This window comes from Clupea harengus, chromosome 26 (assembly GCF_900700415.2).
Source record: "Clupea harengus chromosome 26, Ch_v2.0.2, whole genome shotgun sequence".
Lineage (NCBI taxonomy): Eukaryota > Metazoa > Chordata > Actinopteri > Clupeiformes > Clupeidae > Clupea > Clupea harengus.
The window spans coordinates 5,943,993-5,956,086 of record NC_045177.1 but is presented as its reverse complement, the minus strand read 5'-3'; positions in this window follow the sequence as shown (position 1 = coordinate 5,956,086).

The following is a 12,094-nucleotide window of genomic DNA, read 5'->3' as shown; positions in this document are numbered from 1 at the left end:
TGTGTCTTGATGTCTTGATGTGGTTTCTGCCTAAAGCCAGAGAGTCTCCTCGCTGCACTAGAGCAATACTTCCTTTGGGAGGAAACTGGAAACGCTGTTTTGACCGATATTGAGAAAAGGCAGCTTGTTACTCACAATAAATAGTAAACTGTCCTTAAAACAGAAACCATCAAAATAAGTGGTTTCCACTACAAATATGTCATTTGGGACCCATTCCATCAAGATTTAATGGTTTGTATAGGCTTCCATTAGGCCGATTTGTATTGGTTTACATTAGGTTTATTGGTTTAAATGTTGACTTTATCCATTAGGTACTAGGTACCAAAACACAGAGACCACCACAATGTCCGTTTACAATGCTTCAGTACATTTTCATTATAACCACTGAAACCATTGATGGATGATAGCAACACGATAGGAGTACATGTGAAAACTTCCACAATGCCTACCATTTGATCCTAACACAGGCGGAGTTCAGGTAATTAGAGTGAAGGGGTGCACTACATATCTTGGCTAGCTTATTGTTGAAACTTAAAACTGTTGCCATTTATGTCTTTCGGGTTTTTAGTCTAATCTGTGCAGAATTAAATCAGGAATCTCCAGTTTGAAATGACTAAGAGCCTAAGAATAAAGTCTTCCACTGGGAGTTTCCCGAACTGCCTGTTAAACATGTTTTTACCCTCAGACCCTCATCAATCTCTGTCTAGTGAGATAAAAGCATCAGTTGGTAAGCCTAAGCTTAAATAGACAGGTGTGACTCAAAGGCTCATGTTGCATGTTGAAGACCAGCGCCTTTCGCTGTTGCAATAGAAACCGCGTTTATTGCTGTCCGTTGTATTGTTTCTGTCAAATCTGGCCCCAAACAACCTGTTAAACATGTTTTACCCTCAGACCGAGTCATCAATAGAAACCATCAATTCACATAGTAAAAAAGCATTAGTTGGTAACATACGCCCATACTTAAATAGGCAGGTGTGACTCAAAGACTCATGTTGCATGTGAAAGACCGAAATGCGAACGCTATTCGCTATTGCCAAAGCACCCAGACCAGTACGTGGTTACCAGCAGAAACCATGGTTGTGAAATATTTCCAGTTCTTCTTGGGTCGTCATGGCACTGGCACGTCTCTCTGTCAAACCACTTAATTATCACTCATGAGATATTTTGCTCCCAGGGCATGACACACAATCACATGCTAGTACTATCTCATACATATGCCACAGGCTGCTCCAGTGGGCTATATCGGGCAAAGAAGAAGCTTTGATGTTGTGCGAAAATCTAGTCTAACATGTCTAACTAGTCTAACATGTAAATGCATTATAAATCTAATCAGAAAAAGAAACTGCAAAAATCACCATGTGCCATATTCTAACTACTGAGATTGTTAGTTCAAATGGCTTGTTGGGAATTTTACGTGTAACTAACGGCCTTTGTGGAATGGAATGTGTCATGTTGAAGTGATCACTGATCCCTAATAGACGTTATGTCATTGTGCATTGTTCTTGTTTTGTTTTCATGCTAGGGCTGGGGAACCCTCTTCTGGTGGTGAAAGGAATTACACTTGCAGTATTCTTGGTATGTGCATTTGACTTGTGCTAGGAAAGAAATCAATGTAATGTTTTTGTTTTCACAAAACCAAGACACTGAAGTCTCAAGTCCCAGTCAGGCTAGGTTTTAAGCGTTAGCTATTAAAAGCTGTCTTACTTATGCATTGATTTAGTGGATATCCTGTTCCCATGTATTTGCCAATGTATTAAATGTATTTCCCAAATACTGCTAACAGTTCAGAGAGGTAGAGAGAATACTGTGCCATTATTTTATTTGTTGAGGTAGGCTATATATTGTAAACATTCAAATGGTTGAGAGGGAATGACAAAGCTTTCGCTAGTGAGTTTAGCAGAGACAGAGGCAGGGAGAGACAGACAGCTAGAAGTGTGCGAGAGGAAAAAGAAGGGAGGATAAAGGCAAGATGAAGATGAGATCAAATCTTGCTTATTTTTTTCTTTCTCCGTGTGACCACTCCCACCATCTTTTGAAGACTTGAAGAATTGAGTTACACAATTACGCATCTCAAAGGAAGGATAGGACTATGAATTAGGAAATGGAGATGTATTACTAAGATGTGCCCCTTCCCCCCCCCCCAAAATGCATGTTCATAAGGAACCCCCTTCAGGCTCTGATGCTAAGATATGACACTCCATTTACGCCCTGTGTGTGTGTATTTTTCCTTCAGGCTTGTCTCAGGAGCACACACACGTGCAGCGCAGTCCAAATGCGCAGCCTGACGACATGTCTCCTCCATCAGAGCCGGTGATTAAGAGGGCTATTTAAGTGGGCCTGCCATCAAAATCTCATTCCGCCCGCCGTTCCCAAAGGCATTCCAGCAAGACAGAAAACATCAAACTCTAATCACGGGGCCCCTCTCATCACTCATCAAAACATCTCCACTTTTTTTTGAAGAAAACTTTACTCCGATAAGGCAAGAAGGACAAATTGAGTTTCGAAAGAGTCACCCCTAACTTACTTTGGTTTTTTAATTTATTTATCAGTTGTTGCCTGGGGTATGTAATTGGATCGTCCCCTTGGATACCCCTTTAATAAGCTGCTCTCATCTCAAACAGGAAGATACAAAAAAAAAAAAAAACAAGTTCAATCAAATCTTCTATCAGGGTGGAGGAAAGATAGACTAGCTGCTGTGAAGGGCGAGAGTGAGATAGTGAGAAAAAAAAAGAGTGAGACATTGAGAAGAGGGAGTGAGAGGGTGTATCGTAGGGAGAGTACTGAGGCTGGAGGAGTGGTTTTGTGTAGGCTGAAGGCTGCTCTGTAATTTGGCGCATAATGGTTACTGTGCATTAAACCTCCATTTTACTCTGGGGAGATGGGAGTGAAGTGGGCGTGGCCTATGTAATGGGTAATGCATGGGCCACACCGTAGATCAAACCAGGCGAGGCTCAGCAAAGCAGAAACGAGCAGGATGAAAACTGAGCAGCCTTTTAGAGGATTTAGCAGTGGAGTGAGTGGGTAGGGTCTGACAGAAGGGCATAAAGAAAAAGACTGTGGACGATGAGGGTGACGATCATGACGATTGTGATGATCATAAATGTCAGACAGTTCGTTTTGACCAGTTTTTACCAGTATAAGTTTGAGAACAGAAATGTAAACTTGTAGGACAATCTTTAGTAGAGAAGAAGAGATCCTTAGTCAAACAATACAGAGCATGTCTTCTGTTTATGAGAAATGGCACCACCTACTGGAGGTATTGATGCATTGAACTACATCCAAAAGACCTGATATGACCCTCTAAGTCTAAGCGGACTAAGCGGATTTTGGAGAACTTTTGGGGGGAAAGTCAAGCCATGGGAACATAAACAGAAGCATGTTTGAATGTACGTATAGAGGATGTTTTTTAGATGATTCGTCATGATTTAGCGGCTCGTCTGTTTGAAACAGGGATGGCCTGTTCAAAACAAGTATGGCCTGTTCGAAACAGGTATGGCCTGTTCTGTTGCGTGAGTCTTTGATCAAGGTGCTTTACCTATAATTTTCTTTGAATCATACCCATACATAAGGTCACTGGAACGTAGTAAATAGTCTGTATGCATGCAGAGATATGACAGCAATTTTTTTTACAGGGATGTGTTATCCACCTTTCACAGGCAGGTGGCGATGTTGGACTTAAAGTATTGTTAGGCAGATCTCAGAGATAAACACATGAGGCCACAACAAGTGTTGGTATCAAGCTTAAGGTTTCCTCTGCCTCAAAGGATGGCTCAGAACAGCAGGGCTGCTGCTTATTGGCCATGAAGGTGAAGGTGACAGCAAATCTGAGAACATGTACAGAATGTTCATATCTCAATATCCATAAATATCTGGAATAAGTGTGTCAAGTAGTTGAATAATCATCAAGCAGGGTTTTTTCTTTCCAACTCCCTAGTGTGCATTGGTACTCATTTCACTAAGATGAAACTTCTGATGAGGTGGCCGCCTTGGTTTCCCTCTGTTGTCTTATTACATTAACCTTGTAATGTGTTCATCCTTACTCTTTCTTCTGTCTCACCGACACTTATCATTCACACAGACACTCGAAAGACACAGCCTCAAAAATACACACACTTTTCAAATATATGAACACATTCGCAAACAGACGGACACACACACCTAGAGAGAGTGTGAGAGAGAAAGAGGAGAGAGAGAGAGAGAGCACAGTCACACCTATTGTCGCGGATGCTCTGAGCATTGTGTGAAGGCGTGTGATGTAAACCATGAAGTCAGAAATAATGACTCCCGGAGCACACCTGTGTCTACAGGGACACGAAATAATCTCATTCTCATTCAGGTCCTCAATCCTGGTGGGCCTCTACAAAACAAAATACATCCATCGGCCTGATTTATGCGAAAATTGGCTTAAAACGCAAACAAGACCTTGCATTTAAAAAGGGTGTTTTAGCCACATTTGAATTTTTATGACTAGCGTGTGGAACCAGAGGTGTGAGTTACACTTTAATGATCAGAGTAGGCTGCTGGGGCACAAAAGTTGCCTAACAAAATACATTTAACAGAAAAAGAATCAATAAGAGATCGGTCACGTTCCAAAGCAGGGGTCTGTTTTCAATTCATGAAGGTGCGGAACACACAGACACGAGGGGGAGAATTTACTGCGCTACTGACACAGTGCATGGGCAACCACTTAGTATTTGTTTGTTGTTTGTGTGTGTGTAGCATCTTGTTGGTCTGGAGCCAAACACACCAAACACAAATCTTAACCCTTTTTATTGTCTTTTCTGAATCTCTTCATTGGATTGTGTTTGGTCAAGGGGGCGTTGCTTATGAGCAACAAGCAAAACCACACTGAAGTAGTTCAGCCTGCACCCAAAAATGAGCTCATGGTTATTTCAACTGGCAGTGCCAGATTGCACATCAAGTTGGTATGGTAAACTTCCTGAGCCTAGCTGGGAGCTGATCCAGTCACATTCAACATCATTTTGACCAACTCTCATCAGTGACTCCCTTAACACACAACAGACCACAACAACTGCAGTGAAAATGTGTGTGATGGTTGTGGCAGGGTCCTTTAATGTGTGGGATGGTGGCAGGGTCCTTTAATGTGTGGGATGGTGGTGTTAGGGTCCTTTAATGTGTGTGATGGTGGCAGGGTCCTTTAATGTGTGTGATGGTTGTGGCAGGGTCCTTTAATGTGTGGGATGGTTGTGGCAGGGTCCTTTAATGTGTGGGATGGTGGTGTTAGGGTCCCTTTAATGTGTGGGATGGTGGTGTTAGGGTCCCTTTAATGTGTGGGATGGTGGTGTTAGGGTCCTTTAATGTGTGGGATGGTTGTGTTAGGGTCATTTAATGTGTGGGATGGTTGTGTTAGGGTCATTTAATGTGTGGGTGGTGGTGGCAGGGTCCCTTTAATGTGTGGGTGGTGGTGGCAGGGTCCCTTTATGTGTGGGATGGTTGTGGCAGGGTCATTTAATGTGTGTGATGGTGGTGTTAGGGTCCCTTTATGTGTGTGATGGTGGTGTTGGGGTCTCTTTAATGTGTGGGATGGTGGTGTTAGGGTCCCTTTAATGTGTGTGATGGTGGTGTTAGGGTCATTTAATGAAGAGTGGAAGAGTGCTCAAAGAATGCGCATACCAGCTCGCAGATGTCTTTACGGACATTTTTAATATGTCTTTAGCCAAAGCGGTCGTACCAACCTGTTTTAAAACAGCAACTATTATTCCTGTGCCCAAGCAAAGCAACATCAGCACTTTAAATGATTATAGACCTGTGGCGCTCACTCCCATCATCGCCAAGTGCTTTGAGAGGCTGGTGGCGAAGCGCGTTAAGGCTGCCCTCCCTCGCTCCCTCGACCAGCATCAGTATGCTTACAGGGAAAACAGGTCCACTGAGGATGCTATCGTCACAGCCCTCCATACAACGCTGACACACCTGGACAAGAAGGAGACATATGTGAGACTCCTCTTCATAGACTACAGCTCAGCTTTTAATACCATCGTCCCCAACCGGCTGATCACCAAACTCCTTGATCTGGGCCTCAGCTACAGCCTGTGTATGTGGATTAAGGATTTCCTAACAGATCGCCCCCAGACAGTGAGACTGGGTCCTCACCAATCCTCGAGCCTGTCCCTCAGCACCGGAGCTCCACAAGGCTGTGTATTGAGTCCCCTGCTCTACTCCGTCTACACATATGACTGCACCAACACCCATACTTCAAATACAGTAATCAAATTTGCAGATGACACGACTGTGGTAGGACAAATCACCAACGGAAATGAAAGTGCCTACAGAGACGAAGTTGACAGACTGACAGGATGGTGTAAGCAAAACAACCTGACCCTGAATGTCAAAAAGACAAAAGAAATCATAGTTGACTTCAGACGGCAAAAGGTAAACCCTCAACCCCTCATCATCAATGGTGAGGAAGTGGAGAGGACCTCCTGCTTTAAGTTCCTGGGGGTTATGCTCTCAGAGGACCTGAAATGGATGAGTAACACAACCGCCACAGTCAAGAAAGCACAGCAGCGGCTCTACTTCTTGAGAATACTGAAGAGAAACAACCTGTCTTCCGAGCTGCTTAAGTCTTTTTACCACTGTTGCATTGAAAGTGTCCTCACATACTGTATCACTGCATGGTATGTCAACTGCACAGACAAGGACAGGAAATCCCTCAGTCAGGTCATAAGGTCTTCGGAGAGAATAATTGGACTTCCACTGCCTCCCCTGGACGACATCTTTAGGACACGCTGCCTCCGCCGAGCATGTGGCATTTTGAAGGATGAGACTCACCCCGCAAACCATCTCTTCACCCTGCTACCCTCTGGCAGGCGCTACCGGGCCACTACAGCCCGCACCTCCAGACTGCAGAACAGTTTCATCCCCAGGGCCATCACAGAACTAAACAATCACACAACCCTCATACCCTCCACCCAGCACAACTGCACTTTTTTTAGTGGTTGCACAAACAAATTTCGTTGTGTATCCAATGCACAATGACAAATAAAGTCTATTCTATTCTATTCTTAATGTGTGGGATGGTGGTGTTAGGGTCCTTTAATGTGTGGGATGGTTGTGGCAGGGTCATTTAATGTGTGGGATGGTGGCAGGGTCCTTTAATGTGTGTGATGGTGGCAGGGTCCTTTAATGTGTGTGATGGTGGTGTTAGGGTCCCTTTATGTGTGTGATGGTGGTGTTAGGGTCCTTTAATGTGTGGGATGGTGGTGTTAGGGTCCTTTAATGTGTGGGATGGTTGTGGCAGGGTCCTTTAATGTGTGTGATGGTGGCAGGGTCCTTTAATGTGTTGGATGGTTGTGGCAGGGTCCTTTAATGTGTGGGATGGTGGTGTTAGGGGCCTTTAATGTGTGGGATGGTGGTGGCACAGGGTCCCTTTATGTGTGGGATGGTGGTGTTAGGGTCCTTTAATGTGTGGGATGGTGGTGGCACAGGGTCCCTTTAATGTGTGGGATGGTGGTGTTAGGGTCCCTTTAATGTGTGTGATAGTGGCAGGGTCCTTTAATGTGTGGGATGGTTGTGGCAGGGTCCTTTAATGTGTGATGGTGGTGTTAGGGTCCCTTTAATGTGTGGGATGGTGGCAGGGTCCTTTAATGTGTGGGATGGTGGTGTTGGGGTCTCTTTAATGTGTGGGATGGTGGCAGGGTCCTTTAATGTGTGTGATGGTGGTGTTAGGGTCCTTTAATGTGTGTGATGGTGGCAGGGTCCTTTAATGTGTGTGATGGTGGCAGGGTCCTTTAATGTGTGGGATGGTGGTGTTGGGGTCTCTTTAATGTGTGTGATGGTTGTGGCAGGGTCCTTTAATGTGTGTGATGGTGGTGTTAGGGTCCCTTTAATGTAACTTTCTTGGGTTAGTGCTAGCCCTTATGCCAACCCTAGATCAACGTGAGGAGTGGTTATTTAAAGGCTGGCTAATAGAAAATAGTATAGTACCTTATCAGGTCCCTCAATGAAGAGCATGTAGAGAGCCGTACTTACTTACATACTTCCCCAGGGGCCCCTCTACACATACTGAGAAGGAGATACTAATAAGAATTAAGGGCTCTTCTTCAGATCTTTGGGTCCCAGAGGCTGATTGTCCCACACAGGGATCCATAGATGCATCCCTGATGAAGTAAACGTGGCCTGCAAGCCAGATGCACAATTAAAGCCTGGCTTCGACCAGGCTCCCCAGTCACCGAATGCTGACAGAAACTGAAAAAAATAAATTCAAAGTGCTTACTTAATTTAGCATCTCTGCTTCAAACAGAAGTGAAGGATGGACCCCAACTCATCACCTTCAACGCGACCCATCAGGGCACACACTGATTGAATTAGCGTCCACTGGAATGCGCTCGGTTCAGCCTGGTTTAGATAACGACTCCAATGCGCACGTTGGCAGAAGAGGTTAGCAAACATATTACGCCTCTTACTGTGTATGTGTTGCCGGAGTCAAGGCTAACCGCTAACTGACACCCCCCCCCTGCTCCTGCCCAACGCTTCAAATGGTCCGCCGTGTCTTGGCTTGTTTTCTCTCTCTTCCAGCACATTACACGCATCTCTCCGTTCGCATCCTTCTACACACCCCCAACTCCCCCTTCTCTCTCTCTCTCTCTGTCTCTTTCTCTCTCACTCTTGCTCCAGTATGAGAAGCCTTCTCAGATAAACACGGCTGACAGCAATCATCGCTGCGACAGTACGGCTCGAGGATGTGGCAGCATCTTGGAGCGAGGAGAGGGCCGAGATGCACAACCCCGCATTACCGTCATGCTCGACAGCTGCCGTTTCCAGCCGTTTGCCGAGCGGCGTCTATTTCTTTTCTCTTTTTTTTGGTGTGTGAAAACCTCCTACAGAGGCAGACTGGGGGTAATTTAATGCTATTGTGCACAACATGACCCCTCTTGGCTGGCAAGTGTTTCAGGGGGATTTGACTGACAGATGTGTAGTACCTGAAGTGGAGTTCTCAAGAGATGCGGTTGAATTCTGGGGAATAGCTTAGCACGTGACATTAAATTCACCTGATGAACTTTTCACTCCTTTCCAATTTGCCCCTTTCATCGAAGGCTTTGCACTCATGCATACAAATACTCTTGAGAAGCTCATCGTCAAATCTCAAATCAGTGTGCTTATGAAGGAAGGCTCAAGTTTCTACCACCATACCTCGATCACCGCCTCCATGTAGATCAGGGGCATATTCTGTTGCTATCTGAGTATGCGCTAATAGTAATGCTAAGTGAGTCATGGATGAGACCTTTGACCCTGTTTCAAAAGCAATGACCCTGTTTCTTTAGCAAAATCTCTTATGAATGTAAAATGTTTTCTGTGTGTCAAATTTCCCCTGAACTACAACACTGATTGACAGAGCCTTATTTTAGGAAACCATCATTTTGATTTGGACTTAGTATATCATGAAGAAGCATATATATATATTTCTATATTCTTTTTTTCAAAGCAGTGGAGTCATTGAAACCGTTGGTTCAGACTCACATGCATGCATGATAGTACACAGACATCCCCACGCACGTCTACTGAGATGAACACACCCTCCTGAGGCCTCCACATCAGTGACTGTCAACACACACACACACACACACACACACACACACACACACACACACACACACACACACAGACACACACACACACACACTCACACACACACTCACACACACACACACACACACACACACACACACACACACACACACACACACACACACACACACACACACACACACACACACACACACTCCCTAGGTCTGACTCGCACTGCTCTGGTTTCCTAGACGATGACTCACCCGTGAGATCACTCAGAGAGCGGGGCTTCCTCACTCCAGCTGGGGAAGTCCTGTCACTACGTTTCAGCACTGTTTTGTTTATTTATATTTACTACTTTTGTTTATTTATTAAAGCAGCACTATGTAAAAATGTGCCACTTTTTGAGGTATGATTTTTATGAGCAACTACCTTGGTATCGCCGTCAAATAAATTTGATGGAATATGGTCATGTGGAGGACAGATTAACTATGCACTGTGCAGTTCTGTGGGACGGGTCGGAAAATGTGAGAAAAGCCTTCATAGCACGACATGGCCAAAAGACGCCAGTTAGCATGTTAGCAAGCTTTTATCAGTGTCAACTGGTGGTGTGTTCTAGGTTTTTCCATGCTTTTTGGGTAGGTAGCTCGCTAGTTTTAGAAGTTCCAAAATACTTCTTTAACCTTTATCTGCCCAGATAAACCTCAAAATGAAAAAGTCCCATTTTACTTTAGACCAAAACAGAGCAACATAGCAACCTCAACCTTCAGACACTCAAACACAATAGAACCATAACAACCAGCAATATATCCTCTTGACCTCAGGAGGTCTGAGAAAACATCTCTTGCCTGTGCTGCCTCTGTTCAAATGCGATGGGCCCGTTCATGTGATGTATTCAATGACCTAAAATGCCTCTCCTCATCATTATAGCTCTGTTCTCCGAGTCTCTCTGCAACTCAGTTGACTCCCCTCTGGCCCGTAGGCATAGGATGATGAGGATCATCGTCTTAGATGGCTCCAGTTCCATGCGTTCTGATTCTGATTTGTGCAGAAAGCTGTTTCGAGCTGTTCCCTTTCAGCTTCCCTTTTCCACAGAAACAAAGACTGAGAAGCAAAGACATTTGGAGTTAAATTAGGTTGTTTTCATTTGTTCTCGTATATCTTTATTAATGGTTTACATTAACAGTGTCTTAATTAAAGAACAGAACTAAGCACAGCTTTTTATAATTTGTCATTTAGAGTTTCATAAGTTGCTTGCTCAGACTCACACAAATGTATTGGGTGTTTTTGATGAACATCGTTAGTCATCATGTTCTTCGAATTCTTCATACTACTAGTGAAAGGATCCTTGTGAAACCACTGAAAGCTGATTAAATGACTATCATTTAAGAGCTTCTAAAAAGCTGCGTTAGACCTAGCTGTTACATTTAATGGTTTTGAACATCTTACCTGTAGACAGTTATTGAAATGGTTCATTTTATTTGAAGATTAATTAGGCATTTTAAAGGCAAATTTGGATGGCTAATTCACAATAGAGGTGGTTAATAATGGGTTTTTGCAGTGGGGCTTGGAAAATGAGAGCTGTACTTAAAGATGAGCCTAAGGGTTATGTTTTTTTTCCACAATTAAGCATATAATCCTGTTGTTTAAAAAGCATAATAGATCATAATGCTTTAAACATGTTATGTCTGTATACACGTAAACATTTATGGTATAACACAAAAGTTACACCACTCTTACGATATGAAAAACAAAAGTTTTAAAAAAAACTTTTAGAAAATTGTAAAGGCAACCCGTGACTCATGCTCTTCTGAGTTTAAAGACTTCAGACATTCTAAAAATGTAGAGTCTGTTTAAACATATATTGCAAATTAACTCTGAAAATGACCTTGCATGCTACAGACTGCATAGTTATGCCCATTTCCACATACTGGTTGTTTGTAACGTTAGACTAGTTTTTAGGCATCTTTAGACGCTTGGCACACCAGGATCACTTCAAGAATTCTCCTTCAAGAATTTGACTTGAGGTGACTCTGGAATGGTGTGATGACAATGGATGCATTCTCCTATAACATGAACTGATACCTTTTTTATGTCATTCTTAGAGTCTCAAGCACAGCAGTATACCTCCAGTAAGGCCCTACATATATAAGATCTACGTCAAAAACAAACAAACAAAAATATTGCATATTTGTCTGAAAAAAGACAGTCATGATCACAAACATGCACAAACATTGTGCTCTTCTTGGATTCACCTGCAGTGGCATCTCCTATCCCTACCCACTTCAGCTTGGCAAGAGCCATAACTTTTTCACTCTCACATGAAACGACCCCCTGTAAACTGGCCACCTCCGCGCACAGATGTGCACAGATGTTTTTCCCACCGTTTTGAAACGAGGCCGCGGAGACAGAGCACGAGCTCATTAGTTTGTGTTATTTATTAGGCGTCTGTGAATACAGGAGATTAATGGCTCGTTCATTTTAATGCCGTCTAATCATCCCTGATGAGTCTCGCGTGGTATTATCATCATTTTTATTCTGAAGGTGAGCATGGATGTGTGCGCTGTAC